General features: G+C 46.3%; 1 protein-coding gene across 4 annotated transcripts in view; it reads left to right on the top strand.

Moving 5' to 3' along the window:
- The first annotated feature begins 11,904 nt into the window (after positions 1-11,904).
- Positions 11,905-12,697, top strand: part of ZNF710 (zinc finger protein 710) — a 66,584-nt gene continuing 65,791 nt past the window's right edge. For 2 of the 4 annotated variants that reach the window (XM_059912475.1, XM_059912472.1), the window contains exon 1: positions 11,914-11,993. The gene's annotated coding sequence lies outside the window, so the exon portion shown is untranslated. Of the gene's footprint in view, positions 11,994-12,697 lie in introns of all 4 variants that reach the window. The other 2 variants (XM_059912473.1, XM_059912471.1) reach the window with 2 other exon arrangements.

Here is a 12,697-nt window from a genome sequence, read left to right as displayed (position 1 = left end):
TTTCCCAAGACTGAGCTGGTCCTGGGGCCCAGAAGAGATGTTGGAATTCTGATCTTCAGTGACAGCTTTCACTCTGGATTTATTTAAATGACTGTGAGTGCGAACATTTTCTTCTAGTTTTGTTTCTGGTATTTTCTTTTCAGTGACCTGACTCATTGTATCTTTTAACTGTTTATCTATTGGGATCTTACAGTTTAAAAAATCATTTATACAAGTTCTTTATATAATTTTTAAAAAGGCTTTAAAAGTATTTAACAGTCTTTTTTAGTTTTGTCATCACTTTTTCTTTAAAAATTACACAAGTGATACATGAGTATATTCTTGTATGAAATTAAAATTCATACAGTTCAAATAAAGCAAATGTCCCCTTAGCCCACTCCAAATGCTATCAGTTTGTGTGTATTCCTCCTCACCACTTCCTAGGTATTTACACACCTAATATATTCACAAAAATATATAGCTTTCTTTTGTGTACATTTTTCTTCATTATGTGAACATTATGTGAACTAACCGCAACTTGCCTTCTTCGCTTAATATCTCTTAGAGATAATTTTTGTTTTCTTACCATGGTAAAGTTTGACTTATTTATACAACCAAAAATGTTCTCTTTTCCCTTGATTCTTCCATTCGTTCTAAGCTTAGGAAGTCATTTCTTCTTCAGGTGTTTGAAAGTGTCTATTTTCTCTTCCTTACAACATTTTTACATTTGATCTTTATTATGATTGTTATTAAGTTCAGATAGAATTTATTTGTTGTATTATGTGAGGTGAGGATATAATTTTTTTTTTTCCTAAACTGCCAGCCAGTAGCCCAAAATAATTTTTAAAATAACCTTTTCTGGGCTTCCCTGGTGGCACAGTGGTTAAGAATCCGCCTGCCAACGCAGGAGACATGGGTTCGAGCCCTGGTCTGGGAGGATCCCACATGCCGCGGAGCAACTAAGCCCGTGCGCCATAACTACTGAGCCTGCACTCTAGAGCCTGCGAGCCACAACTACTGAGCCCACATGCCACAACTACTGAAGCCCACGTGCCTAGAGCCCGTGCTCTGCAACAAGAGAAGCCACTGCTGTGAGAAGCCCGTGCACCACAACGAAGAGTAGCCCCCGCTCAGCGCAACTAGAGAAAGCCTGCGTGCAGCAACAAAGACCCAACGCAGCCAAAAATAAAAATAAATAAATTTATTTAAAAAATAATAATAATAACCTTTTCTTTTCCTGATGATGGTACTTTATTACACATTAAATTAATATGTGTATCATCATCTCATTCTGAGTACCCTATTTTAAGCTACTAAAACAACTATATATTTTTGTCCTAATACCACAGAATTTTAAATATCACAATTTTCTAATATGTTTTGTGGCTAGATGGTCTATTCCTTCTATCCTTACTCTTATTTTACAAAACTTTCTTTGAAATTCTACCTATTTATTCTGCTAAATGAATTTTATAATCTTTTTTGTAAAGGTTTGAAAAAAAATCACATTTGGATTTGCATTAAGCCTGTAAATTAATTTGACCGTTCCATCTTTACATCATTTAGCTTTTGCATCAGGCATAAAGTATATCTCTCCATAGTCAAATCTTTTCTTTTGGGACTTCCCTGACGGTCCAGTGGTTAAGACTCTGTGCTTCCAATGCAAGGGACTCGGGTTTGATCCCTGGTGGGGGAACTAAGATCTCACGTGCCGTGCGGCCAAAAAAAAAAATAAAAAACCACCAAAAAAAAGTCTTTTCTTTTACGCCTTAGGAAAAAAAAAATGTAGTTTTCTTCATATAGAAAATGCTATATTCTGGATTAGTTTATATAACCCATGCCTCAAAACTTTAGAAGACACACCCTCTTCCTCAGTAAAACCACCTGAACTCACAACTTTGGGGAAAAACATTCTTGATATCTGTCTTAAATTCTTCCTCAATTCATTTATTCATTAAACTAGTATTTATTTCAAGTGCCTGCTATGCCAGAGATCCAGTTCTGTGCAGTAGGGATACAGCAGCAAACAAAACAGTTTAACAGTTTTCTTTCTTTTTTTTTTTTTTTTGGCTGCTCCTCACAGCTTACAGGATCTTAATTCCCTGACCAGGGGCTGAACCTGGGCCACAGCAGTGAAAGAGCCGAGTCCTAACCACTGGACCGCCAGGGAATTCCCAAAACAGTTTTCTTACAATTATCTCAAAATATAACGTTTAATTAAACACACACACACACACACACACACACACATACACAATTATCTCAAAATAAAAAGTTTAATTAAAAAAACAAAACAAAGTTCTCTCTTCTCAGGAAGCTCGTATTCTAGTGGGGAAAGAAAAAGAGAAACAAGTAAGTAATTAGGCATAAGTCACATCAGATGGTGTGAAATGCTGCCGAGAAAAAGTACAGCTTTGGAAAGCTGGTCGGGGGCAGGCACTCTGTCCACCGCTTCCGACCAGAAGCTGAAGGAGGTGGTTTAGATTTTCTACTTCTGATTCTGTCAGAGAAACTTCTCTATTTTTTTTTTCCAAAAAATTATCTCTGAAGTTTTCAAATTTGTCAACAATTTCACATCATACTCTTTTTTTCTTTTAAGTCTATTTTTGTCATTTCCACCATTTCGCCTTAAGTTGTGTTTGTTTCTGCTTTTTTTCCTTAGTTACATTTGTCCATTGTATTATTTAGATCTTCTTTTTACAAAAAGAACCAACTCAAGGACATATGTAATAATTCAACAGTTGTTCTATTTTCTAATTTTTTTTTTTCTGTTTCTTTTCCTGATCTCTTCCTGCCTCATCTTTATTTGGAGTTTTTGTTTTTGCACATTTCTAAATTATTATTTTGTTTGTATAAATTTTTCTGGGTTTAATAATAAAATCATTTAAAAAACTAAACAAAATTTTGAGTAAAGCTTTGCACGCATACTGTTGGTTTTCCTAGGTGTGGTTCTTCTTTGTGTTTTTTTCTAAATTATCACAACTCCATATATATATATACAATTAACTGAGTCACTGTGCTACACACCTGAAACTAACATGATATTGTAAATCAACTATTCTTCAATTAAAAAACAGTTAGATGTGGGACTTCCCTGGTAGTCCAGTGGGTAAGGCTCCGGGCTCCCAATGCAGGGGGCCAGGGTTCAATCCCTGGTCGGGGAGGTAGACCCCACATGCCACAACTAAGAGTTTGCATGCTGCAACTAAGAAGTCCGCATGCCGCAACTAAAAAAAAGGATCCCGCATGCCACAACTAAAGATCCCATGTGCCTCAACTAAGACCTGGAGCAACCAAAATAAAAAAATAAATAAAAAGTTAAAAAGTTAGACACACACAAAGAAAACTGTGTTCACGCAAAAAATAAAATAAAGGCAGTGAAGCTCACACACACACACACACACACAAAACCCACTTAATTCCTGACTTCCTCCTTTATCCAAAAGCTATTTTGGAAAATTTAAATAGTCAATTTCTAACATTAATTTCTAGTTTTAGCATATTGTGAACAAAGGACGTGATCCATAGGACATTTGTACTTCGAATTTATTGGGATTTTCTTTGTGGAGGAAACTGTGATCCATTTTTAAAATTATTTTCTGCATCCTGGAAAATAGGCTGAGTTAATTTACAGCCTAAGCCAAAAGTCAGTATGTCTTCAGGAACTGGGGAAAAGAACAAAATGTGAACAGGAAGTAAGCTTCAAAGAGGAAGTGATTTTGATACAGAGGGGACAAAGAACTGGTTTTTTCAGTACTGACTAAAGGCCAGGCACTATGCTAGGCACTTTGCATGTATTGTCTTATTTCAAGGTGAGGCAGGATTCTTCAGAGCAGGAAACGGCCCCCCAGGGAGGTTAAGTAACTTCCTAAAGTCTGTTGCCTGCTCACAGCCCTGTCTCCCTTGCTTTGCTGAGCACGTTCCCACTTTTCCTTCAAGACTCAGTTTAAACATCACCTCTTCTAAGGTTTCCCAAAGAGAAGAGTTGGGCACCCCTCTTCTACTCCTGTAAAAGTCATCCCTAGTCATATCTGTCACCCTTGGTTACCTGGGAGACCCTTAAGGATGGCCAGCACATTGCGGGTTCTCAGTAAATATTTGTTGATGTAGTGAAGAATAAATGTAAAAAGACCAAAATAAAGGACAAAAAAGAGAGTTCCTGTATGAAGAATGAACATAGCAACACCATCACCCTATGGTACTCCTCCCCCTCCCCTGCCAAGCAGGTGATGCCTCGGGGTTTACAAGTAATAATACTGACATTAATAGCTTGTTCTATATGCAAAGTGTTTGCTGTCTACGCAGCATTATCCTACCTGCATTATCTCATTTGGTCTCCAAGAACATAAGTCACCTTAAGCCCCATTTTCTAGGTAGTAAAGCATTTAGAAACTGAGTCTGGCCAAGAGCAGCAGCTTGCAAGTTGCCGTAGCCAAGAGCTCCTCAGACTCCACTCAATGCCACATTCAAACTTGAACCCAGGTCCCTCCTGACGCCAAAGCAGACATGCAGACACACTCCTGCACGTGCACACACACACACACACACACACACACCTTGCTGCCTTGGTGGAGAAGACTCTAAATTCCCCTCCTGTCTTGCTCATCATCATGGTTTCACAATGGAGTCTTTCTTCTTCAGACAACATGTTTAATTAATGCCTTAAAGGAAATTCATGAGAATGATCCCTGATGTTACATTCTCATTCATTCATCAGTTCTTATGGACAATAAACACTGACTAAACATTTACTGAGCCCCTGTTATGGATGCAGAGCCAGGTACTCTGCTGACCCTGGACACTGCGACCCAGGTGCAGGCTGAGAAGGACAACTTGGGGGGACCTTCAGGGCAGCTCTGCCCACCGCTTCCAGGCCTGCCTCCTCCTCCCCCACCCTCCCAGTTCCCAAACCACACCCTCTTTATCTCCCTTCACAAAAAGCCCCATTCACTTTTTGCACAATACACTTTCACAATAGATAGTCTATTCAACCCAGAGCCCAAATCATCAGCAACCAAAATGCTGGTTCCTCTTTCCTCCTAGGTCTTCAAACATTTCCAGGGGAGGAGAAATAATTGCATTCTGTAGTGTAACTTCCTGTTTGCTTGGCCGTTTCTCCTGTGAACTGGAAGATCCTTGAAGGCCTGGCCTGGGTCTTTTCACCATTGACTGTGGAGTGAATGAGAAACCCAGGTCTTGTTCTCTAAATATATAGGTTATTGTTTAAAATAATATAATCATTACAGAAATTTGTCAAATACACTAAGACAGAGAAGAAACTAAAAATCACCTATAATTCCAACAAACACAAATAACTTTTAAACTTGATTGTATTTCCTCTCAAGTATTTTATATGTATTTTTTGGGATAAATATATATGTATATACAAAATTGGACAAAAATATAATTGCACATGCAATTTTGTATCTCACTCACTATATCACAAACATTTCCAGGTCATTAAATATTCTTCAAAAACATGGTTTTTAATAGCTATGCAGTATTATATCAAACGTGCATGCCATAACTTCTTTAAACATTTCCTTGCTGTTGAATACTTGGGTTATTGCTTTCTTCCCTCTGTCCTTTTCCTTTTTTTGGGGGGGGGGGGTTGTAATTTTTGCCAACATAAATAACACTTTGATAAACACCCTTAACTCACATCTTTTTTTTAAAAAATTATTATTTATTTATTTTATTTAGTTTTGGCTGCATTGGCTCTTAGTTGAGGTACGTAGGCTCTCTAGTTGTGGCTTGTGGGTTTTCTCTTCTCTAGTTGTGGTGCACAGGCTCCAGGGCACGTTGGCTCTGTAGTTTGCGGCACAAGAGCTCTAGCTGAGGTGCGCAAGCTCAGTAGTTGTGGCGTGCGGGTTTAGTTGCTCCACGGCATGTGGGATCTTAGTTCCCTGACCAGGGATGGAACCCGAGTCCCCTGCATTGTAAGGCAGATTCTTTACCACTGGACCACCAGGGAAGTCCCTTAACTCAAATCTTTGTCCACACTGATGACTCTCCCTCCAATAGATTTCTAGAACTAAAGTTACTAATCAAAAGACATAAACTTTTTTTTTTTTTTTTAATTGGCTGTGTTGGGTCTTCGTTGCTACGCGGGGGCTTTCTCTAGTTGCAGCGAGCGGGGCTACTCTTCGTTGTGGTGAGCAGGCTTCTCATTGCGGTGGCTTCCCTTGTTGCGGAGCACGGGCTCTAGGAGTGCGGGCTTCAGTAGTTGTGTCATGCAGGCTTCAGTAGTTGTGGCTCGTGGGCTCTAGAGCACAGGCTCAGTAGCTGTGGCTCCCAGGCTTAGTTGCTCCACGGCATGTGGGATCTTCCTGGACAAGGGCTCGAACCTGTGTCTCCTGCATTGGCAGTCGGATTCTTAACCACTGAGCCACTAGGGAAGTCCCATCATTGTGGCTTTTATGTTTTTAATTTTTTCTAACTGTTTAGTGAAGCTAGCAGTTTCCTGTTTATGGTAGGTGTCCCATGTTTCTTTTAGCTTATTTTTATTCTTATATTTATGCAAATAAGGCCAGTTAACTTACTGGTCCAAACCATGATTGGAATAAAGCCATGCAACTATGCACCCTTGGTCAAAAGGGGGATCAGAGGAGGTGTACCCTGTCATTATTCCTTGAAAAATAATGCACAAATGTCAGATGTTCACCCCATCTATCCACACAGACTTTTGCTTTCTTTGGGTTTTCCCTGCAAACCCTGAGTCTTCCTAAATTGCTACTACACTTATGAGAATTTTGAGCTGCTGCCCAACACAACTTCTGTGGGACTCCAGTCATTGACTTAGTTCTCGGTGACTCTCCAGTTCTGGGTCCCCCTGCCACAAGCCCATCCTTTCAGGAACCCTAGGTCCACCTCTGTTCTCTGCAGCCCCATTTAGTTCTGCCCTGGGGTCCTGCATCTTCCATTGGCTGGACTCCAGTGCGGACGTTTGATACTCAAAATCAAATATTAGACATTGCAAAGTCACTGATGTATATTTTTAATGTTTGTTTGGTTCTGCCAATGAAAGAAACAGATTTTAATAATCATCTGCTAATCTCCCAGCAGTTACTCTGATGAACACGTCAATTGGAACACGGAAGAGCTGTGTTTCATCCCTTTACTCAGCTTACTCGAGTCCTCAGATTTTCAGAGATGGATACAAACATTCTGGAAGGTCTGTGACATGAATGCATCCTCCCTCAGGGAAATCATGAGCATGAATAAACCTTATACTAACAAATCTTCTCTCCCGTTCCAGCTGTGGGGCTGGGGAGCAACTGTGGGGCTCCTGAAATGCCCAGGGGGACGCCTCCTTTATTGCTCCTGCATCGGAACAGCTGATTTCTTTCTCTCTAGTGTGAGTCTGGAGGCTTCCTTCCTGGGTTTGAGGAGGTCAGGGGATTTGGCTAAAGGTGGTGGCATCTGACTGTGAGCTTAGGCCCTTGCTAGTACCTCCTAACATTCATTCACACAGGCTTCACAATTTCCCAAATACAGTATCATGCATTACATGTCATTTATCACCTGCTTTCATTCCTCCCAACAACCCCAGGAGATGGACATTACTGAAGTTACTCAGGTGTCAGAGAAGGAAGTGGGTCACCTGCCCAGACTGGTTCTCACAGGGAGGTGATCTGGGAGAGAAAACGGGGAGGTATGAGGAGGGGATACGCTAAAGAAAAGGAGAAAACAGAGATGCTGAAAGGAACTCCCAACTGGAAACTCTGGCTGCAAATTCTGGCTCAGTCACTCAATAGCTATGACCTTGGAAAACTTTTAAACTTCGTTGTGCCTCAGTCTCCTCAGCTGTAAAATGATGATCAGAATATGACATTGGGAATTCACTGGCAATCCAGTGGTTAAGACTTCGCCCTTCCACTGCAAAGGGCACGGGTTTGATCCCTGGTCGGGGCACTAAAACCCTGCATGCCACGCAGCGCAGCCGGGGGGAAGAATATGATATTTACCTGGCACAAAGGTGACTGTACAGTATGTCTATCAATCATAGTGGGTCCATAAAAGTGAAAAACTGGAAATATCCCACAAGTCCAGCAATTTGTTTAAACAGGTAAGATAAATGCATACCATGGAATAACATCATTTGTTAGGAATGATAATGTGGATGTTTACAGACAGGGAGAGATATTTGTGACATATTACGGGGTAAAAGTGGTTGCCATTCAGTAGGAATAGTGTTACGTCATTTTTGTTAATTTTGTTAAAGTAATATATTTACGTGTATAGTCATTCATTTAACAATATTCACCTTGCATAGTTTTATTACTATGTGCATTTTACATGTAGATACGTGGATATAAAATGTCCAAGGACACACACAAAAATATAATGTCTCTACTGGAGTTCTCTTTCAGTTTTGCTTAGCTGGTTATCAAATTCTCTCACAATGAACTTGTGTCATAAAGAAATAATAGAAGCGTAAAAGGTTTACAATGCAGGAACTGGAACCCGGGTGTCTGTCTGGATCCAGGGGGCATTTTGTTGGTGCCAAGTTCACCTGCAGGTTGCTTGAAAAATGAGGAACCCAAGCAAAGGACTAAGAGGTTTTGAGAGATTTAATTCAGGCTCTGGAAGAGTCAAAAGTCTCTTTCTCCCCCTCTGTTCTCCCCAGTGTGAACTTCTGTGTCTACTTCTCTCCACTGAGCAAACACAGCCGGGCGCCTGCTCCTATCGGCCCTCCAGGATTTTACGAGGCCCACTCTCTTCTGATTCCTATTTGTTCTTCAGGCAGGCTACACCTCCACTGATCAGGCCAGGCCTTGGTAACCACAGTCTTCACATTCCAGTCCTGTTCCTGAGACAACACACTGGCCATCTTGGTCAGACGTAGGTATTCCCCAATCCCAGCCACCTGTGGGGACACAGGGTATCCTCTGAAGGAATGCTTCCTTCACAGCCAGCTCATTGCATTTCGGGCATGGTGACTCACTCTAGTTTCAACCCAGAACATAAATCTCATTTCTGGGTTGTAAGGGCACCTCCCTGTCACTCCTTGATCTATAATAACAATGAATAAAAGCTACCATGTATTGGAGCTTATGTGCCAGACACTGAGCTAGGCATGTCTTAAGCCTTTTAAGCCTTGCAGAAACCCTGTGAGTCAAGTGTTTTCACCCCATTTCACAGATGAGAAAACTTATATTCAGAGAGGTCAGCTGGCCCAGGGATATACAGCAAACAAGCCTGGGCGCTTAAACATAAGACACTGTCTCTGCAACCCACTGGTCTTCTTACCCCCATCTTATAAGGAAGGAAACTATAATCACCCAAGTTCATGAAGTTAGCAAGTGGGAGAGGCTAAAATCTGAAGAGCCCCCTGATATCCAGCCCCCTCCCTTACTTATTGCCTGACACATTCCCCACTCTCCCCTCCCCCGCCTTGTGCCCTGACACCAAAGTGTCCCCACTCCCCCACTGTACTCTCCACTGCAGCAAATACGTGTGGAGGTTCCAAGAACCTGCAAGGATGTGCTCTCTTGCCTTGGGGCCTTTGGACAGGCTGTGCCTTCCTATGCGTTTACCTGGCACAGGCGTACGCATCTAGATGTAACCTCCTCCAGGAGAAGCCATCCTTGACCACCCTAGTCCAAGCACCCTTTTTTTAGGTGCTTCCTTGGTTCATCCTTAACATGTAACATGTGGCATTGTGGTTGCCTGCCTTCTTGTTTCCTCCCCTGCCAGTCTGCAAAGCCTAAGTGAGGACCGCCTGTGCCATTGGTTGTTAGGTGCTTAGCACCCAAGCATAGGAGCGGGCACAGAGTAGGTACTTGGTAAGCATTTGTTACATGAGTGCTGGACTATCAGAGATGTTTTGCTTTATTTGGAGGGTATAGCTTAGGTGCAGTAAACAGGATCTAAGATGACAGAAATGTAGCTCCCTGTATACCCCATTAAGAGGGCAAAGTCGGGGGGATGCTCTGGGGTCATCCAGGGCTCAGTGCAGTGACATTAAAATCATGGTGTCCTCCTTGCTAAAGCAAGTACCAGGCTACTGTTTTCTCACTCCCAGTCAGAAACAAATCATGTTCTGAGTGACTGGAGTCATTGCTCACAACACCAGGAGCCGGTTTAGGGTGGGGTGAGGGTCAGTGGCCTTGGGGCTCCAGTCTGTAAAGGCCCAGGCCTGCAGGCTGGGGGGAGGGGTGAAGAGTGGCAGGTCCTGTCCCCGGGAGGCTGCAGTCACTGAGGGGGAGAGACAATGAGGCTCAGCATCTGCTCCTAGCTGGGAGAAGGGACCCTCCAGTGAAAAGCCAGGGAGAGCAGGGAAGTGTGGGAGGAATTGATGAGGAGAAGGGGTGGAGCCAAGGAGACGCAGCCGGGAGGAAGGAAGAGAAGGGGAAGGAAGAGAGGAGGGAGGGGAGAGGATCCAGGCTTTCCTTCCTCTCGATGACCTGGTCCTGAGCTGCAGTCTCCTCTGGCATTGTTTCCTGTGGAAACTCTCAGGGCCCATGAAGACTCATGTTTCCAACGTTTCTCCCCAGCCCCTGGCAGTAGCCCCAGTCTAAGTGCCGGGCATCCAGCAGGTGCTCAATACTTCCTTGGGCAAAAGAGAAATGTGGCCAACTTTGCTCTGGGAACTTTCCCCCCGTTTTCTCCCCACCTCTCTGGAGAAGCAGAAGGCAGAGCAGGTATTGGGAACACGCCCAGGCGCCCCATGAATAACTGACCCTTCGGGGAGGCTCTACCGCGTCCTGTCCGAGGGCTCGGAGTGGAGAAGCGGCTGGAGGTTAGAGGCCGAGAGTCGGGTCGGAAGCCGGGGAAAGGCAAGGCTGTGCCAAGCCCCGAGGCCCTGCAGGAAGGCGCCAGGGGCTTGACCCCCGCGCTGCCAACGGCCACGCCTCAGCGCCCCCCAGCAGTGCGCCAGGGGGCGAAGGCCCGGGCCGTGGGATTGGCGAGCCCACGAGGGGCCGATCCCAGCGGCTCCTCGGAGCCCCTTCCCCACCCGGGCCCTGGCGCTCGCAGTCCGCACCGCTCCCTCGAGTCTGGACGTCCAGGGCTCTGCAAACAGCTGTTTAAAGGCTTCTTACAGTTTAGTGCTCCGCGGGGATGTTTGTTCCACGCCCATCTGCCTACTTTAAAAATACATAAGTGAAGAACACACCCAGCCTTCCACCTCTGCCTGGGGAGGGGCGGGCTCCGCGGCCCCCGCCCGCACTTCGGAAGGAACCCGCGTCCCCCCCAGCCCCACCGACTCTCCTCTCGGGAGGACGCCCCAAGCTTCCCACGGTGGGGGGTCCCCTGGCCCTCTTTGTGCCGGGCAGGACCGGGCCCCCCATTTCCATGCGAGGTTCTGATGCTCCCCCTCTCTCCCGCTTCAGTTAATCTTTGTTCCCCTTTTCTGCTGAGGAGAAAAAAAGAGAGAGAAAGAAAAGGAGGAAAAAAGGCGTGACTTGATTTTCAAACGGAACTCCCACAGCAAACAAAACCCTTTTAGAGAAATAAGAAAGGAGGAAGAAGGAAGAAAAGAGGGAAGAAAAAAAGAGAGAGAGAAAACCCTTCAGGCTTTCAATTTGAGTGGGAGAGTTGAACCGAAAGAAAGAGAAAGAAAGGAAGAAAAATCCTCTCTGCGGTAGAAAGAGAAAAGAAAACTTGGGCTGACAAGAGGGGGGTGTTGGGGGGTGGAAGGAAGTGAGAAAACAAAAGAGAGATAAAAGGGCTGCTTTTCTGTCTCTCTTCCTCCGCGAGCTGGGTTAGGAGGAGCTGTTTTGCATCCCTTCACGTCAGCCCTGCCTCATTCCCTTCTTCCAGGGAGGGAGAGAGAGCGAGCGAGAGAGAGAGAGAGAGAGAGAGAGGAGAGGGAGAGAGAGGGGGAGAGAGAGAGAGAGAGAAAGAGAGAGAGAAAAAGAGGAGCCGGAGGGAGGGCGGCAGGAGCAGGCGGCGGGCGCGCGTGGAGGCGGGCGGCGGGCGCGCAGCAGCAGCCCGGGCGGTGGGCAGCCAGGAGCCCCCGGCCCCGGCCCGCCACGGGCCCCAGCGCAGGAGCCGCGCCCGGACCCAGGGTGAGTGTCCCGCGCGGCCCCGGGCCCCCGAACCCGCAACCCCGGGCGGCGCGCCGGCGGGGACGCGGGGGGCGCGGGGGTGGGTCACTGCGGCCGCGGCCGACCCGCCCCCCGCCTGTCCCCGGGGACGGCCGCGCGCAGGCCCGCGCTGCAAACATGTCGTCTTTTCCTTTTACTTCCACATTCCCTCATGCCGGAGAGCTGGAGGGAGACATGGAGAGCCGGGGAAAGAGGGAGAGATGGCGTCTGGCGGGGGGGGGGGGGGCGGGGGTGTGGAGGGGGAGGGGGAAGGGAAGGAGGGAGCGAGCGAGCGAAAGAGGGCGAGAGCGAGGAGAGCGCGCGAATGAGAGAGAGAGAAAGGGAGGGGAGAGAGAGAGAGAAGCAAAAATGAAAGGAAAGCGCGGCGGCGGCGGCGGGGCGGGAGGCCCGGAGGCGGCGGCGGCGGCGGCTCACGGGCCCGCACGTGGGTGTCCCGGCGCCCAGTACGCTCCCCCCGCTGCCCGCCCGGGACTCAAAGTTTCACCCCCTCGCCCCGCCGCCGCGCCCCGCCGCTGCCCACAAACTTTATTCTCCCGGCGGGTGGGGTTGCTGCGCGTCCCCGCCGTCCGGTGTGGGGGAGGGCTGGGCGCGCCGCCGGGGTGTCGGGGGCGCCCCCGGGGCAGCAGGCCGCCGCACGCCCCGCTCCCCGGGGCGGGGACCTGTTG

The sequence above is a fragment of the Balaenoptera ricei genome, chromosome 2 (genome assembly GCF_028023285.1).
Source record: "Balaenoptera ricei isolate mBalRic1 chromosome 2, mBalRic1.hap2, whole genome shotgun sequence".
In the NCBI taxonomy this organism is placed as follows: domain Eukaryota; kingdom Metazoa; phylum Chordata; class Mammalia; order Artiodactyla; family Balaenopteridae; genus Balaenoptera; species Balaenoptera ricei.
Note: the sequence above shows the minus strand (reverse complement) of the source record. Positions and strands in the feature narration are given on the sequence as shown.